Source organism: Chiloscyllium punctatum, chromosome 48 (genome assembly GCF_047496795.1).
Source record: "Chiloscyllium punctatum isolate Juve2018m chromosome 48, sChiPun1.3, whole genome shotgun sequence".
NCBI lineage: Eukaryota > Metazoa > Chordata > Chondrichthyes > Orectolobiformes > Hemiscylliidae > Chiloscyllium > Chiloscyllium punctatum.
In genome coordinates, this window is record NC_092786.1 from 22,497,451 (window position 1) to 22,525,349 (window position 27,899).

Genomic DNA, 27,899 nt, shown 5'->3' on the forward strand with positions numbered 1-27,899 from the left:
ATTTGCAGAATTGTATTTGCAGATGCATTTTACTTTTGCTCAAAAAGCACACAATCTGCAGGCAGTCAGTACAGACAGTCAATCCATGTGACATTTTACAAATTCCTACTTTGGAAATAGAACCAGTCTGACTCAAGACTGGAATACAGACAGACTCTTGCCTCACACCTTTAATGCATTGTCTGATCGGAGATGTCTCCTTTTTTTTATAAAACTTCAAGTTATCTTGGGACTGTGACTTGAAAGAAGTTTTAGGATTTACATATCAATAAATCGAAACCTTCAACACCATTCTAAAAGATGAAAGACTTAACAGTAATCTAGGTTTGTTTAATATATCATTTCAGCTATGATTTTGTTCTATAAGTTCTGTGTCTTATGATCCTGTCCCACTAGCTACCTGATGAAGGAGCAGTGCTCCAAAAACTAGTGCTTCCAAATAAAACTTCCCTCAACCCATCACACTGACTGCTACTTTGCCCTTTCAACTGTGTATCCTTCCTCACAGAATCTCAAGCAGTAATGCTACGAGATAAGGAATACCAGCATATGGGCGAATGCTCTGGGGAAAGTGAGTTCAAATCTCACTGAGGCTTAATAAACCTGGAAGGAAGCCCATCCCAATGATGGTAATCAATTAAATGATCAATTGTTGTTGAAAAATTCATTAGTTTCACTAGTGTATTTCAGTAAAGAAAATGTGCCAAACCCAGTATGTCTCGTAGGTGACTCCTGACCCACAGAATATGATTAAGTTCCTTTCCTCCTATAAGACTAAGTTATGTTTCTCTGATGAAGCTGTTGTTCAATCGCTTAGTATCTCCTTTGGTGGTCTGGTGTTACATTTTGTTTCTACATTTGTGAAGGCTCTGTCAGTTCTTCTATCCCCTACATTAAAGGCTATTCCAAAAGGTTGAGAGAGAGTTTTATTCTTTAGTGAGTGATAATGACCTAGAACTCACTGCCTAAGACAGTTGTGGAAGCAGAGATGATTGATGATTTTAAAGTGAGATTGGATGGGTACATGAGGGAAATAATCTTGCAGAGCTATGGGAATGAAATGGACGAGTTGGAGTGATTGGTTTGCTTCCTAGAACATCAACATGAACCCAAAGAGCCAAAGGGCCTGATTCAATGTTGCTATGACAATCAGCTTGGGAGGTACCCAAGGTTGAACATGTCGAGTGACCAGCAGAGGGAGAGGGACTAAAGGATGTTGGGTTAACACAGGGAGAAGATTGAATGATAAAAACCTTTCAGATTAAATCTATTCTTTCAGTACTGCACAGATTTAGAACTCCCTGCAATTACATCCCACTGTCGAGACCTCAAGACAGCCCAAAATTCTTTGAAGCTTATAGAACCCCTACAGTGTGGGAACAGGCCCTTCGGCCCAACATGTCCACAACAACCCTCTGGAGAGTAACCCACCCAGACCCATTCCCCTACATTTACCCCTGACTAATGCACCTATCCCACACACACCTGGACACAATGGGCAATTTAGCATGGCCAATTCACCTAACCTGCACATCTTTGGATTGTGGGAGAAAACTGGAGCACCCAGAGGAAACCCATGCTGACACGGGGAGATTATGCAAACTCCACACAGACAGTTGCCCAAAGCTGACCTTGGAGGGGCCCCTGAAGAGGTTCATAAGAATGATCCTGGGGACAAAGAGCTTGTCAGACAAGGAGCAGTTGAGGAGTCTGAGTCTGTACTCGATGGAATTCGAAGGATGAGGCGGACTCTCATTGAAACTTACAGAACAGTGAGGTGCCTGGATAGAGTGGTCATGGAGAAAGTGTTTCCACCAGTAAGAGAGACTAGAATCAGAGGGCACAGCTTCCAAGTGTAGGGACAACCCTTCAGAAATGGGATGAGGAGGAATTTGTTCAGCCAGTGGATGGTTCATCTTTGGAACCCATCGTTGCAGAGGGCTGTGGAGGCCAAATCATTAAGTGTATTTAAGACAGAGATGGATATGTCCTTGGTTAATAAGGGGATGAAGGTTTGGTTTTTATTAATTCACAGAATGTGAACATCATTTATTGCCCATTCCTAATTGCCCAGAGGGCAGATAAGAGTCAACCACATTGCTGTGGGTCTGGACTCACATGTAGGCATGGCAGTTTTTCTCCTTAAGGGGCATTAATGAACCAGATACGATTTTCCAAACAATCGATAATCTCAGAACTTTTTTCAATTCCATTCAAATCTGTTCTGGTGGGATTTAAACCTGGATCCCCAGAACATCAGCTGATTAATGGTCCAGTGGTAATACCAGATTAGATTAGATTCCCTACAGTGTGGAAAACAGGCCCTTCAGCCCAACAAGTCTACACTGGCCCTCCGAAGAGTAACCCACCCAGACCCATCTTCCTCTGGCTAATGCACCTAGCACCATGGGCAATTTAGAATGGTCAATCCACCTGACCTGCACATCTTTGGACTGTGGGAGGAAACCGGAGCACCCGGAGGAAACCCACACAGACACGGAGAGAATGTGCAAACTCCACACAGACAAATGCCCAAGGCTGGAATCGAACCTGGGTCCCTGGTGCTGTGAGGCAGCAGTGTTAACCACTGAGTCACTATGCCACTAGGCCATCTCCTCCCAGTAATAATAACCAGTGAAAAACAATGAAAAAAAAAGCAAGTTATCCAGATATAGAACAGAGAAGAAAAAAATACCCAGCCTTCCCATTATGGTGAAGTCTCCAGAACGCAATATCCTTTCACCCTCTCCTGCAGGTATCTCTCCTGCACTCATCTGCTCGTGCAGGGAAAGCTTCTGCTGACTTCCATTTCAGCCAACACCCTGGCTGTGATGATGGCAAGCTGGGGCACTCTTCCTGTGTGACATCAATTCCTAAAGGACAGAGAGAGAGAGAGAGAGAGAGAGAGAAGAAGGCATTGCTGGTTCATCTGAACAATACCACTGTCTCTTTAATCTAAGAAACTGCTGGTTATAATGCTTCGAGTTCATTGGCAGTACCAGGGCTCTGAGCATGGCTGACAGGTTGGTAATGACACTGGGTACACACTCCCCCACATTACAGAGCTCTGGCCACCCTCAGAAGGTGCTGCCTGTCACTGGTGTTGCTTGATACCTGCAGTCCTGACTGTAGCCTGATGTTAAGGTTTGATGTTGTCCTCACCCTTGCGAGAGATGAATCATTAAACCTGTTGTGACACTGCACACTTCAGGACCTTCAGACATTCCTGCACCTATTTCTGCTAACATTCTAGAAGGAAAAACAAACAACAGAACATAGGACAGTACAGCACAGACCCTTCAGTCCTTGATGTTGTACTGGCCTTTTATTCTACTCTAAGATCAACGAATCTACATTCCCTATATTTTACTATCATCCATGTGTCTATTTAAGAGTCGCTTAAATGTCTCAAATGTATCTGAGTCTACTACTGCTGCTGGCAGTGCATTCCACACGTGGATCACTCTCTGTGTAAAGAACCTACCTCTGACATCTGACCACAAGGGTCGGTGTTGGGTCCACTGCTGTTCGTCATTTTTATAAACGACCTGGATGAGGACGCAGAAGGGTGGGTTAGTAAATCTGCAGACGACACAAAGGTCGGTGGAGTTGTGGATCATGACAAAGGGTGCTGTAGGTTACAGCGAGACGTAGATAAGCTGCAGAGCTGGGCTGAGAAGTGGCAAATGGAGTTTAATGTGGACAAGTGTGAGGTGATTCACTTTGGTCGGAGTAACTGGAATGCAATGTACTGGGCTAATGGTAAGATTCTTGGTAGTGTAGATGAGCAGAGAGATCTCAGTTGCCACCTTGAAAGTTGCCACCCAGGTTGACAGGGTTGTTAAGAAGGCATACAGTGTTTTAGCTTTTATTAATAGAGAGATTGAGTTCCAGAACCATGAGGTTATGCTGCAGCTGTACAAAACTCTGGTGTGGCCGCACTTGGAGTATTGTGTACAGTTCTGGTCACCGCATTATAAGAAGGATGGGGAAGCTTTGGAAAGGGTGCAGAGGAGATTTACTAGGATGTTGCCTGGTATGGAGGGAAGGTCTTATGAGGAAAGACTGAGGGACTTGAGGCTGTTCTCGTTGGAGAGAAGAAGGTTGAGAGGTGACTTAATAGAGACATATAAGATAATCAGAGGGTTAGATAGGGTGGACAGGGAGAGCCTTTTTCCAAGTATGGTGACGGCGAGCACGAGGGGGCATAGCTTTAAATTGAGGGGTGATAGATATAGGACAGATGTCAGAGGTAGTTTCTTTACTCAGAGAGTAGTAAGGGTATGGAATGCTTTGCCTGCAGCAGTAGTAGATTTGCCAACTTTAAGTACATTTAAATTGTCATTTGACAAGCATATGGACGTACATGAAGTAATGTAGGTTAGATTGGCTTCAGATTGGTATGACTGGTCGGCGCAACCTCAAGGGCCGAAGGGCCTGTACTGCGCTGTAATGTTCTATGTTCTATGTTTAAACCTTCCTCCAATCACCTTAAAATTGCACCCCCTCGTGATAGCCATTTCTGCCCTGGGAGGAAGACTCTGACTATCCCCTCTATCTATGTCTCTCATCGTCTTGTACACCTCTGCAGGTAAAAGTGAGGACTGTAGATGCTGGAGATTAAAGTCAAGATTAGAGTGGTGCTGGAAAAGCACAGCAGGTCAGGCAGCATCCAAGGAGCAGGAAAATCGACATTTCAGGCAAAAGCCCTTCATCTTGTACCCCTCTATCAAGTCACCTCTCATCCTGTTTCACTCGACTGAGAAAAGCTCTAGTTCCCTAAACCTTTCTTCATAAGACATGCCCTCTAGTCCAGGCAGCATCCTGGTAAATCTCCTCTGCACCCTCTCTAAAGCTTCTACATCCTTCCTATAATGAGGCAACCAGAACTGAACACAGTATTCCAAGTGCGGTCTAACCAGGACGCTATAGAGCTGCAGCATAACCTCACAGCTCTTAAACTCAATACCCCTGGTAATGAAAGCCAATACACCATGCACTTTCTTAACAACCTTATCAATCTGTGTGGCAACTTTGAGGCATCTATGCACATGGTCCCCAAGATCCTGCTGTTCCTCCACAACCTGCCCTCAAAAAGCCACGCTGACTATCTCTAATCAAAGTATAGTTTTCCAAGTAATCATAAATCCTGTCTCTCAGAATCCTCTCCAATACTTTGCCCACCACTGATGTAAGACTGACTAATCTCCTTTCAACCCTGTAATCTGCATTCAAATTCGACCTTCCAAAATGAATCTCTTCACGCTATCTCGATCTGCCACTTCTCAGCCCAGCTCTGCATCCTGTCAATATCCCGTTGTGACCTACAACAGCCCTCCATACTATCCACAACTCTAACAACCTTCATGTCATCGTCAAACTTACGTCGATTTCTACTTCCTCATCCAAGTTATTTATAAAAAGCACAAAAATCATAGCTCCCAGAACCGATCCCTGTGGAACATCACTGGTCACCGAGTGCCAGGCTGAATACTTTACATCTACCACCACCCTCTGTCTTCTATGGGCCAGCCAATTCTGTATCCAGACAGACAGGGTTCCCTGTATCCCATGCCTCCTTACTTTCTGAATGAGCCTTATCAAAAGCCTTGCTAAAATCTATGTACACCACACCCACTGCTATGCCTTCATCAATGTGTTTTGTCACATGCTCAAAGAATTCAATAAGGTTTGTGAGGCACGACCTGCCCCTCACAAAGCCACACTAACTATCTCTAATCAAACTGTAGTTTTCTAATATCCTTTCCAATATTTTGCCCACCACTGATGTAAGACTGACTGGTCTGTAATTCCCAGGATTATCCCTATTCCCTTTCTTGAACAAGGGAGTAACATTTGCCACCCTCCAATCATCTGGTACTACTCCAGTGGACAGTGAGGATGCAAAGATCATTACCAAAGGTGCAGCAGTCTCTTCCCTCACTTCCTGTAATAACACAGGGTATATCCCATCTGGCCCAGTTATCTATCCTTATGTTTTTCCAAAGTTTGAGCACATTTTCCATCTTAATATCAACCTGTTCAAGCATATCAGTCTGTTTCATGCTGTCCTCAGAAACATCAAGATCTCTCTCACTAGTGAATACTGAAGCAAAGTATTCATCAAGGACCTCCCTACCCCCTCCGTCTCCAGGCATTAAGTTCCTTCCACTAGCCCTGATTGGCCCTACCCTCACTCTGGCCATCCTCTTGTTCCTCACAGAAGTGTAGAAGACTTTGGGGTTTTCCTTAATCCTACCCACCAAGGCTTTTTCATGCCGCCTTTTAGCTCTCCCATGTCTATTCTTCAGTTCCTTCCTGGTTACCTTGTAACCCTCTACAGCCCTGTCTGATTCTTGCCTCCTCAACCTTAAGTAAGCTTCCTTCTTCCTCTTGACTAGATGTCCCACATCTCTTGTCCCCAAGGTTCCTTCACCTGACCATCCCTTCCTTACCTCAGTGGGACAAACCTGTCCAGCACTTGCAGCAAGTGCTCCCTAAACAACCTCCACATTTCTGTCGTGCATTTCCCTGAGAACATCTGTTCCTAATTTCATTGCCCCAGTTCCTGTTGCATAGCATTGTAACTCTCCCTTCCCCAATTAAATACTTTCCCATACCATCTGCTCCTATCCCTCTCCATGACTACAGTAAAGGTCAGGGAGTTGTGATCACTATCACCGAAATGCTCTCCCAACGAGAGATCTGACAACTGGTCTGGTTCGTAGCCAAGCACCAAATTCAATATGGCCTCCCCACTAGTCGGCCTATTTACATATTGAGTCAGGAAGCCTTCCTGGACACACCTGACAAAAACTGCTCCACCCAGACTATTTGAACTAAGTAGGCTCCAATCAATGTTAGGAAAGTTAAAGTCACCCAGGACAACACATTTACTTCTGCTCATTTCCAAAATCCTCCTCCCTTTCTGATCCTCTGTGTCTCTGCTGCTACTCGAAGGGGGGCTCCTTTCCTGTTTCTGACTTCCACCCACGCTGACTCTGTACAGAAACCTTCCTCGACAACCCCTCTTTCTGCAGCTGTGATACTATCCCTGATTAGCAATGCCACTCCCCACCTCTTTTACCTTCCCACCATTCCTTTTGAAACATCTAAACCCTGGAAAATCCAACAACCATGGCTGCCCCTGTGATATCCAAGTTTCCGTAATGGCCACAACATCATACTGATCTATGCTGTAAGTTCATCACCCTTATTCCTGAAACTTCTTGCATTAAAATTGACATACATCAGCCCATCACACTGGCTGCACCTTTGCCCTATCAAATGCCTATCCCTCCTCTCAGACTCTCTGCAAGCTGTAGCTGGCTGTTCACTACCTATTCCATCAGCTGATCTGTAGTTCAGATTCCCATCCCTCTGCCAATCTAGTTGAAAAACTAGTTTAAATAATTCTAGTAAATGAGAGGAGGAAGTGCTGGATGTCTTGAAACGCATAAAAGTGGATAAATTCCCAGGACCGATCAGGGGTACCCTAGAACTCTGTGGGAAGATAGGGAAGTGATTGCTGGGCCTCTTACAGAGATATTTGTATCGTCAATAGTCACAGGTCAGGTGCTGAACAAAGAGACCTTGGAGTGCAGGTTCATAGCTCCTTGAAAGTGGAGTCGCAGGTAGGTAGGATAGTGAAGAATACGTTTGGTATACTTTCCTTTATTGGTCAGAGAATTGAGTACAGGAGTTGGGAGGTCATGTTGCAGCTGTAATCTAATTATCTCCCTCTTAGATTAGGGGAACTAACTTAAGTGTAACTTACGACCTGTTGAGCTTTTCCAGCACCTTTTTGTTAGGTATAATTACATCAGGTATCAATGACCTGCTGAACGTAAAAAGCCCACCAATGGATCTTTGAGAGATTGGGAAGACGTAGCAGATTGGAGTTAACAACAGTGTCTAAATTTAAAGAAACAATTGCCAGATCCCAGATACCACATCAAGAAGGGGCTAACACTGAGGGACGATCTACAGCATTGGGCTTCCACATTGGAGGGAGGATTGACTCAGATTCTGCCTGGTGAATAAAGTTAAACTTATGAAAAACTGAGATTGATCTCGTTAGTTCTAAGGGGTGATTTGGTAAATGTATTTAAATTATGAAAGGTTTGGATAAATTGACTCCAAGTGGGCTTTTCTGTCCTGGTTAGAGTGTTTAAGCCTAAAGGATCATATTTATCATTGAAGGGTAAGAAATGAAAAGAGGAAATGCTAGGAGGCATGTACTTACTAAATGGGATAGAGATGACCAGAGTTGCTGGTGAAACAATGAATCTTAATAGGTTTCAAGAAATTACTGCTGGACAGATTCTTATCAAAAAACCATGTACAGTGTTATTCGAAACCCACCAGAGAGAGACTGTGGATAAGTGAGACCCAAAACCTATTCTGCAAAGGAGGGAAATATGCAGAATTAAACTGACTAAAGCATCCAGTTCTTCTGGTCTCTTAATTCCAGACTTAATTGAATACAAGTTCCAACATCTGCCATAATAGGATTTAAACTTGGATTCCCAGAGCATTCCCTGGGTCACTGGATTAACAGTCCAGTGATAATACCATGGGGCCATCACCTCTCCCGGTTACAGGGAGAAGGCAGGAGAATGAGGTTGAGAAAAATATCAGGCCCGATCAAATGGCAGCGCAGAGTCAGAGTCAGCCGTTCAGATGTTGCAGTCTGAGGCAGCAATGAAGCACAAGAGTAAAAGTCAAGATTGCCCATTACTTATGGCTGGCCATGGGTCCAGATCAAACAAGGCCATGATTTTATAACTATCACCTTTCCAAATATTAGCAGCCATGCATTTAAACCAAACTGATGAAAGGAGCTAAATAAATACAAGTTGTTGTCAATTATAGATGAGCACAATTCCAAAATAACAGGGTTTTTGCAATTTTAATATCAATAGTATTTCTTGTGTCTCTATATTTACTGTTTAAATTCAGTATCTGGTCTTTGACGCGATCTTCCACAATCTAAGAGGAAAACTCAGTTACTGGAGTGTTGTTCAGAGCAGTGTCTTCCTGTACTGCAATTTGCTTGAGGTGCTGTTCATACGAACTAGTCTCAGGATTATACATTACAGAAAACAGCTCTTTGGTCTATTCTGCCTGTGCTGGGTCTTTGTAAGTGAAAGCGTTCCAATTATCATATTCCTCTGATCTTTCCCCAAACACTGAAACTTTTCAGTTTTCAAATATTCAACCAATTTACTCTAATCTGGCCTACAGCCTTTCAGGCAATGCATTCCACACCCTAACAATTTACCCAAAAACATTTTCTCCTCACTCACTTCTCTTTCTTTTATCAATGATCCAAATCTGTGAATTATAATCACTAGCCATTCTGCCAGAGAAACAGTTTCCCCTGCGTTACTCTGCCAAATCCTCTCCAATAAACCTGCCCTCACTTTCTCCATTCTGAGGGGAACAGCCCCAGCTTCTCGATAGAGAAAGGGAATGTTTACATTTGTACAGTTTTGTTCTCAGTGTAATGACGGCCCAAAGTAACGCAGCTCCAATGAAATACTTTTGAAGGTTAGTTACTGCTGAGATGTAGGAAGTGAGGCAGTCCTTGTGCACACAGCAAGATCCCACAGACAGAAATCCAAGCCTGGCCAGATAAATTGTTGAAGTGGTGTTGGTTAACTAGAACTCCTCTGCTCCTTTTTACACTGAGATCTGTTATATCCACCCAGGAAGATAGGACCGTAAGGTGTAAGAGCAGAATGAGACCATTCGGCCCACTGACTCTGTCCCGTGATTTGATCACAGCTGAAATTTTTCTCAAACCCATTCTCCTGCCCTGTCGTTGTAACCAGGGGCAGGTGGCAGCCCCTATTATTGCTGGACTGTTAACACAGAAGCCCAGGTGATGTTTTGGGAACCCGGGTTTGAATACCACCCCAGCAGAAGGTGAAAGTTGAATTCACTAGGCCAAGCAAGTCATTCAGTTTCAGCAATTGCTACAAAGTCTAAAAGAAATGAAATGGGACAGATCACCTGACATCAACCTAGAGACTGGAAAAGCCAACAACAGAACAGCCCTGTCAATTCCACTCACTAACATCTGGGGGCTAGAGCCAAAATTGGGAGAGCTGTCTCACAGACTAGTCAAACAATAGCCTGACATAATCATAGTCACAGCATCATACCTTACTAATAATGTCTCAGACACCACCTTCAACATCCCTGGGTATGTGCTGTCCCACCAGCAAGATAAACCCAGTAGAGGTTGCAGTACAGTGGTATGCAGTCGGGAGAGAGTTGCCCTGGGATTCCCCAACATTGACTCTGTATCCCATGAAGTCTCAAGGCTTCAGGTTAAACATGGGCAAGGAAACCTCCTGCTGATTACCACGTACTGTCTTCGCTCGAGTGACGAGTTGGTATTGTTCCATGTTGAACAATAATTGGAGGAAGCACTGAGGATGTCAAGGGCACAAGGGTGGGAGATTTTAATATTCACCACCAACAATGGCTTGACAGCAGCACTACTGATCGAGCAGCTCAGGTCCTAAAGGACTCAGCTGCTAGACTAAGTCTGTGGCAGGTGGTGAGGGAACCAACAAGAAGGAAAATCATACTTGACTTCATCTTTACCAATCTGCCAGCTGCAGGTAGATCTGTCCATGACAGTATAGGTAAGAGTGACCACCGAACAGTCCCGCCTTCACATTGAGAATACCCTCCATCGTGTTGTGTGGCACTATCACCATGCTAAATGAGACAGACCTCAAACAGATCTAGCAGCTCAGGACTGGGCATCCAGGAGGCAGTGTGGGCCATCAATAGCAGCAGAACTGTCCTCCAACACAATCTGTAACCTCATGGCCCAGCATATCCCTCACTCACCCATTACCATCCAACCCTGGGTCAACTCTGGGACATGCCAGGAGCAGCACCAGGCATACCTGAAGATGAGGTATCAATCCTGGTGAACAGGATTACTTGCATACCAAACAGCTGACAGGCGGCGAGTAACAGTTAAATGTAAGACTCTGACCAAGACCAATAAGAGACAATCTAACCACCACTCCTTGACATTCAGTGGTGTTAGCATCACTGAGTCACCCACTATCAACATCCTGGGATTTACCAAAGACCCCAAACTCAACTGGGCTCACCACATAAACACATTCACTACAAGAACAGGCCAGAGGCAAGGAATACTGCGGCAGGCAAATCACTTCCTGACTCCTCAAAGCCTGTCCACCACCTACAAGGCACAAGTCAGGAGTGTGATGGAACATTCAAGGTGCTTGACACCATCCAAGACAAAACAGCCCACTCCATAAACATCCGCTCCCTCCACCACCAATGTGCAGTAGCAGCATGTGGACTGTCTACAACATGAACTGCAGAAATTCACCAAATACCCCCAGACAGCACCTTCCAAACCCTCAACCACTTACATTTAGAAGGACAAGGACAGCACCTAGATGGGAACACCACCACTTTCAAATTCCCCTCCAAGCCACACACTATCCTGACTTCGAAATATATCACTGTTCCTTCACTGTCGCTGGGTCCAAGTCTTGAAATTCCATCCCTAATGGCATTGTGAGTCAACCTGCAGCACATGGACTGCAGCAGTTCAAGAAAGCAAGGGCAACTAGGGATGGGCAGCTTAAATGCTGTCTAGTCAGTGATGTCCCACATCCCATAATTGAATAAAAACAAGTTTTTTTTATGTTTTATGTAATAAATGTCTGTTTAGATTAGATTAGATTACTTACAGTATGGAAACAGGCCCTTCGGCCCAACAAGTCCACACCGACCCTCCAAAGAGCAAACCACCCAGACCCATTCTCCTACATTTACCCCTGCCCCTAACACTATGGGCAATTTAGCATGACCAATTCACCTAACCTGCACATTTTTGGACTGTGGGAGGAAACCGGAGCACCCGGAGGAAACCCACGCAGACACAGGGAGAATGTGCAAACTCCACACAGACAGTTCTGTTGTGAAAGAAATTCTGTGGTCTTGAGTGATTATGTTTCAGTGAATGATCAGAATGTTATTGTCTGGTTGGTCATGACCGATTCCATTCTGGGATCTGATTGGTCTAGTAGAATTGTCAGCTGAGATTGGATTAAAAGTAAGCTTTTGTTGTGATTTGAGTTCATTGAATTAATGGGGATTGGTGTATATTTTAAAGAAACAAGAATATGGAGGTGCTGGACATAAAACATGAATGTTGACATGAACTTTGTGGCACAGATTAGATTTTCAATGTGACCCTGAATGTTGCTAAGGGCTTTCTGTGTGTAAAATACATAACAGTGAATTGTTTGAAACTTTGAATAAGGTTAAACTAAGAGAATTAGAGGACAAATTGAAGGTAGAAATAAAAGTAGGATATTATAAGGAGAAGATGCTGAAAGTGGTTATCCAACAATTAGAATTAGAAGTAGGTGAACTTGAAATGGAGACTTCACGGCTACAATGAGCTAAACCATACATAGAAGGATTCTGGGTAATTCAAGATGGAGGGTGGGATAAAATTGTGGCTGTAACAGTTGCTCCTCTTATGAGGTATTTTTGGTGTTAGAGCTGATTTCTTTGAATTCTAGGAGTAGTAATTACTATTTTACAAGCTGATGTATTGTTCTGGAACTTTGGAAACAAAAACTTCAAAACAACCGCATTTTAAAAAGGAGGAAGAGAGATAACGGTGGTGGCCAAATGGGAAGTGAAACAAATGGAGAAGTAAATCTGCACAACTGTCTGTCTCAGCTGTGAACCTGCACAGCTGACTGCTTCTGCTGTTTGGTGTCAAGGACCTCTGGACATTGGAATTCGTCTAAGAAAAATAAACAGTGAAATTTACAGCTGACCTTGGAGAAATTTGTGTGGGGGAGCTCATAGCAGTGGAACAGATATAAAATCATGAGGGCTGTGGATAAAGTAAATAGGCAGATATATGAATGGGCAGGGAGCAGTGGGATACAGATCCTTAGAAAACAGGCAAAAAATGTGGTGCGGGAAAAGCAGAGCCGGTCAGGCAGCATCCGAGGAGCAGGAGAAACAATGATTCGGGCATAAGCCCTCCGTCAGGAAAGCCCTTCATTTGGGCTTTTGCTCTAAATGTTGAAGCTGCCTGACCGGTTGTGCTTTTCCAGCACCACACTCTTCGACTCTGCAATTGTCTGACCACTGGCATTGCCAAAGCACAGAAACACAGTGAGTCTGGGACCAGAAAGTGTCAATCAGGAGATTAACCTTTGTGCTGAATTACTTAGGCCACCATGATTAATATTTTCATGCCTCCAGCTAATCATTAACATTAGAGATTTTGGAGAAGATTTGTAGCTCAGGTTGTGGAGCAGGTTGTAAATTTGTTCACTGAGCTGGTAGATTTGTCCTCAGATGTTTCACCATCAAGCTAAGTAACCATGCATGGCATTCAATCCAGAACTCCATTAGTGAACATATAGATTTGGACCCCATTTACCAACTTCTCAGAAACATCGCCAGATGTGACATCACCCACTACAACAAACCAAGACAGATAAATAACAAGCATAACAGAACACCAGCACTTCACCAGAGACTCACTGATGATGTTAACTAGCATGGTGAGGACACATCTCAAAAGAAATCTACCAGCTCAGCGAGCAAACTTACAACCTGATCAACATTAGGTTCAGGAATGAAGAGGTTCAAATAGGTCTTGGTACCAAAATCGTCCCCTTTTCAATGTAGCCTCATGAGGATTGACTTGGCTTTGGTTAACATCACTGCAGGGCTCGAGACCAGACACAAGGCCTGACTTGAACAGGAATGAGAGCCACAGAAACCCTGTTTGAGGCTTGATGGATAATTTTCTATTCGTAGCCTCCCAGGATTGGAAAGGATCTTCTGGTCTCCCTGATAGACTACTGACTCCATCTAATGTCCCGAGCCTTTTAAAACTCTTTTAAAAATAACCCTTAAAGCCAGGAATCCCAATTTAAATTGTTGTTTTTCCATAGTAATCGATTACTCTGGGTCCAAGATAAGCAAAACAGCTCCACCCTCAGCAGGGTCTGGCAATGTTCCTGCTTTATACTGATGAGTTACAGGGAATTACTTTGAATTTACAGCACAGAGTCAGGCCATTTGACCCATGCTGGTGTATATAATACTCACCAGCCTTGTCCCTCCCTACCTCACATCAACCCATCATATCCTTCTATTCTCCCCTGCTCCCTTGCTTATTTACCTTCCTCTTAATGTCTCAACAACACATAAGGTTGGGGAATTCTGAGCTAAAATAGTGTTTAGTGCTGCCTCTTATGGAAATGTCTGTATTGGGTTAGCAGGTATTCAGACAATGCCACCAACATAATAAGGTTACAAAGTGGACTGTAACTGGGTTCTGCCCCAATCTCCTGATATTCCATAAAACCACTTCAGAGTGTCGTTAGAGTTTCCAGAAATTTCAGAGCTCACAAGCGCAGCATTGGTCTGAAGTCAACACCATTCTGCAACAACATTAATCTTGTCTGGTGAGTGCAGTGTATAAACAACACAAGAGCAGGCTAATTTCTTTCAGGTGATATAGTGCTATGTGAAGCAGAGGGAGCTAAAATCCATCTTCAGGCTAATCCCTATCTCTCTGTCAATGTAACCACTGGGATTTTGTCTTGGTGTAAAAACAATGACTACAGATACTGGAAACCAGATTCTGGATTAGTGGTGCTGGAAGAGCACAGCAGTTCAGGCAGCATCCAAGGAGCTTCGAAATCAACGTTTCGGGGATTCCTGATGAAGGGCTTTTGCCCGAAACGTCGATTTCGCTGCTCCTTGGATGCTGCCTGAACTGCTGTGCTCTTCCAGCACCACTAATCCAGAATTTTGTCTTGGTGCCCTCAGCCATGACAGGCCATAAAGTGCCGAGGGAACTGTGCTGAGCTGAGATCATTCACACGTCAGTCATTGTTCTTGTCGATGTACATAGTCATTATCTACAGCCCTTTCTATGACAGGAACCTGGGGATGCATAATGGCAAGTCATTAGTTTAAAACTATCAACAAAAACTAGCACAGTAAGAGTTAACTATACTGCTTTACACAGGGACCTTTCAAACATAAATCTGTGCCCCAGGGAGCAATTGAGTTTAAGACCTTTGTGTCTTGTAAGGAAGAATGTTCTCATCATTTGAGAGAAAGTTAAGGGGGAGAGGCTCTGTTATGGATTGAGGTAGGGACAGTGGGATAAAGCGTAGCAATGGGATTAGTTTGGGATTGACGTAAAGCTATGGGGAGAGGGTGGGACAATGGGATTAGTTTGGGATTGACCTAAAGCTATGGGGAGAGGGTGGGACAATGGGATTAGTTTGGGATTGACCTAAAGCTATGGGGAAAGGGTGGGACAGTGGGTTTAGTTTGGGATTTACCTAAAGCTATGGGGAGAGGGTGGGACAGTGGGTTTAGTTTGGGATTTACCTAAAGCTATGGGGAGAGGGTGGTACAGTGGGTTTAGTTTGGGATTGACCCAGGACTATGGGAAGACAGTAGTGCAGGGGAACTGGCATGTGATTGATGTATATTTTTCAAAGAGAGTATGATGGGAATCATTCTGGATGGATATCAGAGTGACTGGCTACAGACAAGATCGGCTTTATGGATTTGTCCTGTGATATAGTCATCATGGTACCAATTCAGAGGAAATGTATAACTAGGAACAAAATTCCAATCAACTGTGTTCAGGTCACTGAGAAGTCACAGAAAAGAGGGCGGTGTGGTAGCGTAGTGGTTAGCACTGCTGCCTCACTGTTTCCAGGGACCTGGCTTCAATTCCAACCTCGGGCGACTGTCTATGTGCAGTGTGCACATTCTCCCTGTACCTGCACAGGTTCCCTCCCACAGTGCAGAGATGTGCAGCCCAGGTGGATTGGCAACGGGAAATGCAGGGTCACAGGAATAGTGTGGATCTGGGTGGGATGCCCTTTGGAGAGTGGTGTGGGCTGAATGGCCTGCTTTCACACTGTAGGGGTTCAATGAGGCAGTCACTAACTTGAAGCTGTCAGATGTAGTTCACAGAAACATGGCAGAATTAGATGAATTTTGGAGACACAGAGGGCTTTTAACCATCCTGGAAGGGGGTGGTGAGTCTCTACTACCTTCTTTGTGAAAATGATGTCTGGAGTAAAATGTTCATGTGCAGGCACCTGGCACCACTGCCAGTGATGGCCCTTTAGCAGGGCCCCCGTAAGATCTCATCCAGCCACTGTTAATATTAGCCAGCGGTGGGAGATCTGCCATCAGGAGACTGGGGGGGGTAAAACACAAAATGCATTGTGGGATGCTCATGGCACCCTGGGAGTTGGGGGGGCGGGGCAGCTGTGGGAAGGGCTTTAGGATGCATGGGGGCCCTCATTCAAAGGCATTCAGTGCCTGATTGAGGAACGTAGCATCAGGAAGAGTGAGGCCACCCTTGCTGCTGACCCCTTTATATTCCCTGCACACCTCCCACCCCCACCACTCCCCAACCCCCCAGGTTCTTGGGCTCTATCAATAGTGCGTGTTGTTCCAGCAACATCCACCACCTCCCCAGGGGTGCTACAGAGCAAAAGAGTTGCCACGCTCTGATTGGCTGATGGCTCTTAGGAATGGGGTTTACCCACTGAGGGTTCTTGATCCAGAGAAACATTTCAAGAATCAAGAATCAAGAGTAGCTTTTATTTGTCATTTACAACTGTTACAGTAAAAACGGGACAGTGTTCCTCCAGGACCAAGGTGCTACATGGGGACAGCACAAACCACACGATCATACACAGGGCGGCATAAACTGTATAAGAAGTGCAAAACACGCAAGACAGCACAGTAACTCCTGACATGTCAGGACAATAGGCACCGTGGTGTACAAATTATAGTGCAATAAAAGAATGATCATTAATAAAACATTGTTCTAGCACCAATTCAAAGTTGTGCAGAGTTTCAGATGGAAAAGAGTCCAATTATACAGTGTTAAGGAGCCTGATGGTTCGGGGAAGAAACTGTTGCACAGTCTGGCCGTGAGAGACTGAATGTTCTGGTATCTTCTGCCAGACAGCATTATGCTGTCATATTGTAACAGATTACTGGAACTGTGCTGAACGAATCAGGACAGGTGATTGTTATTGCAGACGGTGAGTTTGTTTTGTAGCTTCTGTGCAGATATGGCAGTCAGATTGGTGTGGATAAGGTTAGGTACCTTTATTCCTCATATTGGTTGCCTCACCACCTCCTGCAGACCCAGCCTAGCAGCTATGTACTTTACGATTCAACCACCTTGATCAGTAGTGCTGCTGCTGAGCTGTTGTTGGTGGTTGGTATTGCCATCCCCCCATCCAGGGGTACACTCTCAGAGCCTCCTCCAGTTTAAACAGAAGTAAGATTATCTCTTGTTGGAGATGATCACTGCCTGGTACTTGTTTGGTGCAAATGTTTTTTGCCACTTTCAGATCAAATTTTCCTGGGCCTTTATGCATTGAACACGGACTGTTTCAGTGTCTGAGGCGTTATAATTGGTGCTGAACATTGTGCAATCATTAGAGAACACCCCCACTCTGATGTTAAGATGGTGTGGGAAGGTCATTGATGAAGCAGCTGAAGATAGTTGGGACTAGGACACTCCCATGAGGAATTCCTGAAGCGATGATGTGGAGCTGAGATGGTTCACCAGCAACCACAAGCAAACTCCTTTGTGCTCATATGATACCGACAAGAGGAAAGCTTTCCCCTGATTTCCATTGATTCCAGCTTTGCTAGGATTCCTTGATCCGCACTCGACCACTTGTGGTCTTGGTGTCAAGGGCTGTCGCTCTCCCCTCTGGAATTCAGCTCTTGTGTCCATGTTTGAACCAAGGCTGTGATGAGGTCAGGAGCTGAGTGGCCCTGGGGGAACCCAAACTGGGTGTCACTGAGCAGGTTATTGCTGAGCAGGTGCTGCTTGATAGCCCTGTTGATGACCAACCGTCTATCGCTTTACTGATGATTGAGAATTGATGAATGAGGTGGATTTTGGCTGGGTTGGATTTGCCCTGCTTTTGTGTCCAGGATACACCTGGGCAATTTTCCACATCGTCGAGGTAGATACCAGAGTTGTAACTGTGATGGAAGAGTGGCGTTAGAGGTGCAGCAAGCTGAGGAACTCTGCAGGAGGCCAAAATGGAATCATCCACTCAGCATTTCTGGCTGAAGATGGTTGTAAGTGTTGCAGCTTCATTTTTTTGATGGACTTCTCCATCATTGAATAGTTTTTGAGCCTTGTGCTCCTGTGTGTTCTTTAATTGTCCACCACCATTCACAACTGGATGTGGTAGGACTACAGAGCTTAGATCTGATCCATTAGTTGGGGGATCACTTTGCTTTGTCTATCACTTGCTGCTTATGCTGTTTGGCAAGTGGTCCTGTTTGAGAGCTTCACCAGGCTGACACCTTATTTTTAGATGTGCCTGGTGATGCTCCTGCACTCATCATTGAACCAGAGTTGATCCCTTGGCTTGATGTTATTGGTTGAGTGAGGGAATATGCCAGACCATGAGATTGTAGATTGAACTGAAGTTACATTCTGCTGCTAATGGGCCACAATGCCTCATGGATGCTAATTCTTAAGTTGCGAGATCTGTTCAAAATCTATCTCATTTAGCACAGTGATAATGCCACTCAACACCACGATGGTATTCTCAATGAGAAGGCTAGACTTTGTCTCCTATGCATCTCTGGTAGTAAGACTGGAGAGGATAAGGTCAAGTAGCTTTATTCCTCTTGTAGGTTTCCTCACTACCTGCTGCAGAACCAGTCAAGCAGCTGTGTCCTTTCGGACCTGACCAGCTCGATCAGAAGTACTGCTGCCGAGTCACTTTCTATAATGGACATTGAAATCCCCCACCCAGAGTACATTTTGCAACCTTGTCATCCCCAGTGCTTCCTCCAAGTGCTGTTCAACATGGAGGAGCACTGATTCATCAGCTGAGGGTTAACCTTTATGATAACCAGCAGGAAGGTTCAATGTCCATATTTAACCAGAAGCCACGAGACGTCATGGAGTCTGGAGTCAATGTTGAGGACTCCCAGGCCAACTGTATACCACTGTGCTGCTGCCTCTGCTGGGTCTGACATGCTGCTGAGACAGGACTTATCCAGGGATGGTGATGATGGCCTCTGGGACTTTGTAAAGTATGATTTTGTGACTGGCTCAATTAGCTGTTGCTTGCCAAGTCTGTGGAAGAATCCCACCCTCATTTTTGGTTAACTCCAGCAAAAGGAGCCACACAACAGTTTCTCTAATTAACTCACCACTTACATCAGAACTCAGTTTTAATACACATTGGGGCAGCACGATGGCTCAGTGGTTAGCACTGCTGCCTCACAGTGCTTGCAATCCAGGTTCGATCCCCACCTCGGGCAACTGACTGTGTGGAGTTTGCACATTCTCCCCGTGTCTGCGTGGGTTTCCTCCGGGTGCTCCAGTTTCCTCCCACAATCCAAAGATGTGCAGGTTAGGTGAACTGGCCATGCTAAATTGCACACACAATCACTCTTTCTCTCTGTCATGCACACACATATAAGTCTATGCGTTGAGCTTGCATTTGCAGTACAGTCTATTTTGCTCAATAAATGCACAATCTGCAGGCAGTCAATCCATGTAATAGTTTATAAATTCCACTTTGGAAATAGAACCAGTCCGACTCAGGATTGGGATACAGACAGACTCTAACCTCACACCTTTAATGCACTGTCCGAGCTGAGATGTCACGTTATTTTATAAAACCTTAAATCATCTTGAGAATGTGATAAAAAAGGAGTTCTGGAATTCACATATTAATGAAGGGAAACCTGTAACCCATCCTAAAAGAGGAAAGACTTAACAAAATCAAGGTTTGTTAAAATATATCATTTTACTTGCACGACACTGTAATCTTTTGGCATAAATTCTGTGTCTTATGGTCCTGCTTCACAACCACCTGATGAAGGAGCAGCGCTCCGAAAGCTAGTGCTTCCAAATAAACCTGTTGGACTATAACCTGGTGTTGTGTGATTTTTAACTTTGTTCACCCCAGTCCAACACCGACATCTCCATATCATGGAGACAGATAGGCAGCATTGTAGACAGTGTAAATGATAGTTCAAATTACAAAGGGATAGTGATGGACTAAATCAATTTGCAAAACTGTAAAAAGTGGAGTTCAAAATAAGCAAGTAGGAGATTATCCATTTTGGACCAATACAGAATAGACCAGGGTAGGTAGTTAAATACAAATCGCTTACAGGTTCAAATGCACTGATCTTTAAAATGTCACAAATGGATGCAGAAAATTATCAAGAAAGCCAACGGAATACTGCCCTTTAGGTCCAGAGTACTGGAGGATAAGGATGCAGATGCTATGCCACAATTATCCAAAACCCTGGTTAGACCTCACTTGGAGTACTGCAGGCAGGTCTGGATGCCACAATATAAATTATTCCCACTGTTTGGGAATTGTAGAACTCAGGGCATAGTCTGAGAACGAAGGCCAGACCATTTAGGAGGAATATTGGGAAGCACTGCTACATAGACAGGGTGGGAGATGTTTGGAACTGTCTTCCATAAACGGCAGTGGATGTTAGTTCATTCCTCCTTCTTCATTACATCTGCTCAGACAAGGAGACATTCCAATCTCAAACGTCCCAGATGTCCATCTATATAAAATGATTTTTCCTCCCCCCACTTCATCCAGACAGCCCTCCACTGCATCTCCTCCATTCCCCCCACTACTGGTCTAAACTCCTCTTCCCCCAAATACAATAAAGACAGGGTCCCCCTTGTCTTCACTTCCCACCTCACCAGCCTCTGAATCCAATGTACCATTCTCAAACACTTCTGCCAGCTCCAATTAGACCCCATCACCCAGAACATCTTCGCCTCCCCACCCGTCTTTGCCTTCCACAAAGACCATTCCCCTCCCCACTCCTTGGTTTGCGCCATATCCCCACCAACCCTTCCAACCACCAACCTCCCCCAAGTACCTTCCCCCGTAACCGTAAAAGATTCAAATCCTGTCAGTACACCACCACCCCCCCCCTCCCCCCCCCCCGCCTCACCTCCAACCAGGGCCCCAAACAGTCCAACCAGATGAGAGAGAGGTTCACCTGCCTCTCCACCAACCTAGTTTACTGTATCCAGTGCTCCCGACGTGGTCTTCTCTACATCAGGGAGACCAAATGTAAACTGAGAGAATGTTTCACTGAGCATCTCAGCTGGGTCCGTAAGGGACCTGCCTGACTTCCCAGTCGCTGTCTATTTCAATTTCCCTTCCCATTCCCTTTCTGACATATCCATCCTCAGTCTCCTCCATTGCCAGAGTAAATCAGACTGCAAATTGAAGGAACAACACCTTATCTTCCACCTGGGCAGCCAGGGGACTAAACACTGAGTTCTTCAATTTCAAGTAACCTTCCCACCCATCCCCCGATTCCCTTTCCAGCCCCGCCCCCTCCCTTCCATTCTACCGACCAATCCTGCCTTCCAGCTACCAGCTAGATTCATCTCTCCCATCGACCAACCAGGTCCTTCCAACCACTTGTGTTCTCCTATCACTATCTCATCACTCCATCCCTCTCCTCACTCAAACCCCCTCCCTCCTCTCTCTATCTACAGCTCCCCCCTATAACCCCCTGAAGAAGGGTTATACCCGAAATGTTGACCTCTCCACCTCCTGAAGCTGCCTGACTTGCTCTGTTCTTCCAGCCTCCTGCTTGTCTACTTAGCCAACCTTGCTCGGCTTGTTTTAATGCGCCATGGTGACTGCATCAACAGGACTGGTAAGTGGACTTGATCAACCTTCACCCATAACACTGTCATCGCTCTATTGAAGGTGCCTGACTGTGTAGGAATGTTTGTTTTCATGAGCTACTGAATCCAGAGAATCTTCGGCCATAACAATGGAAGTGTTTGCACAATAAAGAGACTGGTTTCAAAAGGAGCCAGGCAGTGGATTAATGATTTGCTTACTGTCACTGGGACAAAGCAGCCTTTCCTGCCAAGTACTCGTTTTGTAAATTTAGTCTTGTTTGAGAACACGCCTCTTCCCCATTTTTTGGCTGATTCTCCTTATTGATTTATTTGTGCCTTCCCCATTTATGCCTGTGAATGTCATCCAAGTAGCCTGGAGTGCTAATGAGTATTAATGGCTTTCTAACGAATACAAAACAGGAAGATGTGCCATCCACAAGGTTTTGAGAACCTCATACCACATACTTAAGCCACCATCGAGAAACAGGAACCTTTGCCTCCCATCTAATTAAGCTCTACCACCTACCTTTCTGAAACTCTCTGGGCCATTTCCCCTCCATTGTATCTACTGTCAGTTACCACTGGACTCTCCATTTCATATATAGACATTAGCATTTATTATAAAGCACACTGACTCAAAAACATGATGCGGACATGGCCATTAGAAGTTTAGTAAATCAGAACGTGCACACAGTTAAGTTTTTTAATCATACAAATTTATGGCAAAATCAGTGGATTGTCATGTTCATTTTTTTAGATTAGATTAGATTCCCTACAGTGTGGGAACAGGCTCTTCAGCCCAACAAGTCCACACCAACGAGTAACCCACCCAGACCCATTGCCCTACCATATATTCACCCCTGACACTATGGACAATTTAGCATGGCCAATTCACCTGACCTGCACATCGTTGGATTGTGGGAGGAAATCGGAGCACCCGGAGGAAACCCATGCAGACACGGGAAGAATGTGCAAACTCCAGACAGACAGTTGCCCGAGGCTAGAATCAAACCTGGGACCCTGGTACTGTGAGGCAAAGGGGTTAACCACTGAGCCACCATGCCACCCTTTTCAAGGGATGATTCAGTTGCAAGAGGTAAATCAATAAGGAGAGAAATTGCTATAAGAACTTGGAGACGACTGTCTTATCTGTCATGGACAAACACCAACTGCTCCCCAATATTTTACAGAACTGGTAGGAAATTAGAACAGTGATCAAACATGAAAGTAGGAATATCTGTCAGCAACAATTCTGATACCACTGAGCCATCTAAAGGTTCCCTGAAGAAGATTGCAACAGTGATTACTTGATTTGAACGTACGAATCCAGTGAGTTGCTCACTGGTGCACCGTGTCAGGGACAGTGCTCATGGTCACTCTGTTTGATAGTGGATTTATTGATGTTTGATATTATATTGTCAACCTTTCCGTGTGCACATGCTTTTTTAGATTGGATTACCTACAGTATGGAAACAGGCCCTTTGCAAGGTTTGTAGCTCAGGTTGAGGTTTACTCGCTGAGCTGTATGTTTGATATGCAGACGTTGCATTACCTGGCTAGGTAACATAATCAGTGGCGACCTCCAAGTGAAGGGAAGCTGTTGTCTCCTACTTTCTTTGGCCCTTTGGCCCAACAAGTCCACACCGACTCTCCACAGAGTAACCCACCCAGACCCATTCCCATACCATATATTTACCCCTTACTAATGCACCTAACACTATGGGGCAATTTAGCATGGCCAATTAACCTGGCCTGCACCCCTTTGGACTGTGGGAGGAAACCAGAGCACCCAGAGGAAACCCACACAGACACGGGGAGAATGTGCAAACTCCACACATACAGTTTCCCAAGGCTGGAATTGAACCTGGGACCCTGGCACTGTGAGGCAGCAGTGCTAACCACTGTGCCACCGTGCCACCCATTTTGTGTCATCTCAGCATACATCAAAGGTTTTAGGAAGGTTGAAAATTTTCCAAAAAGATCGAGGTTCCATATTTAATAAATCAGAAAGCTCCAACATGATTTTTAGTGCTTCTTAGTCAAAGTTAGTTACAATGACGAGGAGACCTAAAAACTGAATGCTGCTGAGTTGCTGAATTTTTCACATCTTTGTCAAGGTATTCATGCTGTCTTCACACAGTAACATTCAATGATCCAGTCGGTATTTAATTAATGTTCTAGCTAATATACTACCCCTCAGTGTGAATTTGCATTTAACTAATATTTATACTGAACTAAGGAGCCAGCACAGTGGCTCACAGCACCAGGGAACTGGTTCGATTCCACCCTCAGGTGACTGTCTGTGTGGAGTTTGCACATTCTCCCTGTGTCTGCGTGGGCTTCCTCCAGGTGCTATGATTTCCTCTCACAGTTCAAAGATGTGCAGGTTATGTGGATTGGCCGTGCTAAATTGCCCATAGTGTCCAGGTTGTGCAGCTTAGATGGATTAGCCAATGAGAAATGTAGAATTAAAGGATGGGTGGGATGCTATCTGGATGGTCAGTGTGGACCTAATGTGCCAAATGGCCTACTTCCACACTCTAGGGAATCTATGATGCTATGAAATCATGATGGGCTGAAAGGCCTTTTTCTGTGCTGGAACCATTCTGTGATTTTTGAGGTGGGAGAGGCCAGAACAAGCAAGCAGATCTTTGAACTTGGAGCATAGCCATTCGGGGATGACGTCAGAAAGCATTCCTTCACACAAAATGCATAATGGAAATCTGGAACTCTCGCCCTCGAAAACTGAGATCAATAGATACTTGCCAGGCACTGGTATTACAAGTCAAGTAGAAACAGAATCAATTTCTGGCTGGTGCTTAAAAGGCCCGTGGATATCCTCATGTCGTCCTGTATCTGCTGCACCTTGTCCTGAGATTTCTAATCAAAAGAATAAGTGTTAGACACATCAGGGAAATGCTAAAGGTTGCCAATACGAAAGCACACAAAATGCTATCAGATTATTATTATGCTGATTATGTGGGTGAGAGAGGTAATAATACAGAAATGAGGAAGGGAAAGTGCGCAAACACAATGTGTGTGTCCTGTAGTCCCATCATCTCCCCTCGTTGCATACACTCCTCCTGGCAATGTTACTAATTAGTGACTTCCTACTTTTCCGTGTGAAAGGAGTATGCTGTATGGGGCAGGGAACCTTCAACATCATGTTTCTTCCTTCTCATTCATCGCCCACTACCCCAAATGCCATCCACACTTCACCAACATGTCTTGTTGACAACTGCATTAAGACTGCACCAGATCCTAATCATACAAGCTCCTTTTAGTATGTGCACATGTCGGGTTCTGAAGATCTAGGAGGTAACTCAGCATGGGTGTAGTGATGAGTGCAATAGGCAGCGAGGTATGACCAGGAGGTAGATATTGAACGTGTTCCTGCCTGGACACGGTGTACAACTACAGGCAGGAAGAGGTGCAGTGAAGAGTCCCAGTGTAACTAGGGAAATGTACAGAAAGTAAGTTGGATTGCAACGTGAGTGCGGGTTGCTGGGACTAAGGTTGGGTAACTCAGGGCAATGAAGGTTGTATGAAGTATTGATAGGGCTCAGTGATTATGGAGACTGGCCACTGAGGCAATCCGGGACAGGGGGTACCACAGTCAGACATTTGGGCCCAGGGCTCTGACACTGCACTCAGTTAGGGAGTTGGATGGCAGTTCTTGGATACCTGGTGCAATCAGGGAGCCCTGGCTGGCAGATATAAACAGAAATGTCAGAGGTTCTGTTCACTCTGAGAGCTGGCCCTGAGGAAGCTGGACCAGTGTCAAGTACAATGCAATGCGCGTGTAAATAAAGGGTGAGTTGGTGACATGATACCGGCCTCTGTGAAGTTATTTCAGCTGCTGAACTACCCTTTTCGGGACTCACAGCTCCAAATCAAATCTGGGTGCCTCAGTAGCATTCATCGTCACAGCTGACTGCAAGAAACCATTTCACCAGAGAATAAACTCAGCTGCCCTGGAAAAATCTGCAGGCCAGCTGCATTTCTTCCTTCCCAGTGGGTCAGCCAAAAAGCTCAATTAGACTTGGTGGTTTACCCAAAATGTTAAAATAAGGGACCTGATGGGAATGATGTCTTCAGGCAGGCCTGACAGTCAAAAGCTCACCCAATGGAAATCACTCACAAATGGTGACCACACAATTACTCACCACTCCAGTATTTTACTTCCTTATGTTTGCCTCTGCTTTGTGTTTCAACGTTTCTTCTCTTATCCCAATGGAACAAGACGCAATTGTTTCATGAGCGTACTATCTGCTCAGAGGCGCGGGGTCTTCACTGGTACATTTTCAGTCCCTTGTTGTTTTCTCAAATTTGGTTCTGCTTTCGTCCACTCAGCAATGCTTCATTTTTCCTCAGAGTGCGTCTTTTCAGTTTTCTCTCACTGTATTTTGAAACATTTACATTCGAATAGAGACTTTGGAATGAGCAGACTTGCTATTTGTTATTCAACTCCTTATAAAAGCAGCTCATTGATGATAAACTGGTTTGGAGCGGTTTGTTTATCTCAGTATCTCCCAGTCACATGTGCGTTGTCTCCTATCACCCAGCTTTTCATCACAGTGGTTTATCAAAGTGTTGATGGAGCTGTGCCATTGATTTACTGTGTCTAGCTGTTCATTTATTCACCCCTTAATCAAGGGTAGATTCCCTCCTGTGGGTCACTGTCATTGTGCAGTGCAGTCTTCTCCTCACTCCTTCCCATTTTGATGATTTTTAACTTGTTTTGACATTTTAAAGTATTTTGTTGATCGAAAAGTTTGTCATTCCTTAGGGTCAAATCACAAGGTTAACTGGTATTGATTTAAAGCAACCTGTTTGTTTTGAAAAGCCACAGGGGCTGATTTTAATCAGAGAATTACAATATAAAAGCAGGCCTTTCTGCCCATTGAGTTAACACTGGCCCACCTGAAGAGCAGGCCCACAACACCCCATCACCACCACCACCCCATCACTGTAACCCTGCATTTCCCATGACCAATCCACCTAACCTGCACATCTTTGGACTGTAGGAGGAAACCGGAGCACCCAGAGGAAACCCACACAGACACAGGGAGGATGTGCAAACTCCACACAGAAAGTCACCCAAGGCTGGAATCGAACCCAATCCCTGGTGAGGCAACTAACCATTGTGCCATGTCACCCAATTTGCTCCTCTTGATTTAACCCATGCTGGGGGAGGGAGAGGGGGTGCAGTGGCCGGGCTAATTCCCCCTCACTTCCTAGCCTGTTCCAGCCCAGTGCTACTAAAGTGAAAGCAGGAAGGCCCACTGGATGTCCAATGCATGGGGTTCTAAGACACCTTCAGCACCTGATGTGTTACCTTGACCAACAAACTGAGTGGAGAACAGTAATTAAAATATCAGATCCTGAGAAGTCTTGGCAGGATGGACATTGAGAGGACATTTCTTCTAATATGAGAATCTAGAATTTGGGGATCAGTATTTAAAAATCATTGGTCAATCACTTAAAACATAAGTGATTTCTTTTCTCCAAAGGGCTGTGGGTCATTGGGACTCTGAAGGTGGTAGAAGCAGAGTCCTTGAATAGTTTTAAATCCAAAGTTACGCAAGAGAGTGAAGGATTATAGGGTGTAGTCGAAAATGTGGATTTGAGGTTAGAGTTCAATCAGTCATACATAAAGAAAATCTAGTAAAACTGGTGATTGAGACATACGGGTCTAACTCACCTTGTATTCCTCAAAAGCAATTTCCAGGACAACTGGTACTTTCATTCCCAGGTATGGCACTTTATTTCCCTCTGGGATTGAAAGGCAGAGCAGGATCAAGGGGCTGAATGGCCTACTCCTGCTCTTTCGTTGCTCTTTTGTACCTGCTGAGTACACAGGAGTCAGGGATCTTGAGAGAAGTTCTTTACGTATTTAAGTTTTCCCCTGTCAGGCAGGCACAGGAATGCTCTTGTGGGGCCCCGCAGGGAAATCTCCAACTTCCTGGTTGTTTTGGTCATGACTCAGGAAGTAAGTGACATGTTAATGAGGTCCAGCCATTAAACCTCCCTGCTGCTATATGCTCCCAGTTAGACGGGATTTGGAGATGCCGGTGTTGGACTGGGGTGTACAAAGTTAAAAATCACACAACGAGGGGAAAGTGAGGACTGCAGA

At 44.9% G+C, this 27,899-nt stretch overlaps 1 long non-coding RNA gene across 2 annotated transcripts; it reads right to left on the minus strand.

Annotated features, from left to right (window-relative positions):
* Positions 1-66: 66 nt before the first annotated feature.
* Positions 67-27,673, minus strand: LOC140468777 (uncharacterized). Of its 2 annotated transcripts, none has more exons than XR_011955829.1 (4): positions 27,468-27,673; positions 25,930-26,162; positions 24,530-24,643; positions 67-2,873 (listed from the first exon to the last, which is right to left on the minus strand). It is a non-coding gene; the product is annotated as an uncharacterized lncRNA (long non-coding RNA). The 2 variants fall into 2 exon arrangements; XR_011955828.1 differs by having other exon boundaries at positions 25,930-26,547.
* Between the last annotated feature and the right edge of the window lie 226 nt (positions 27,674-27,899).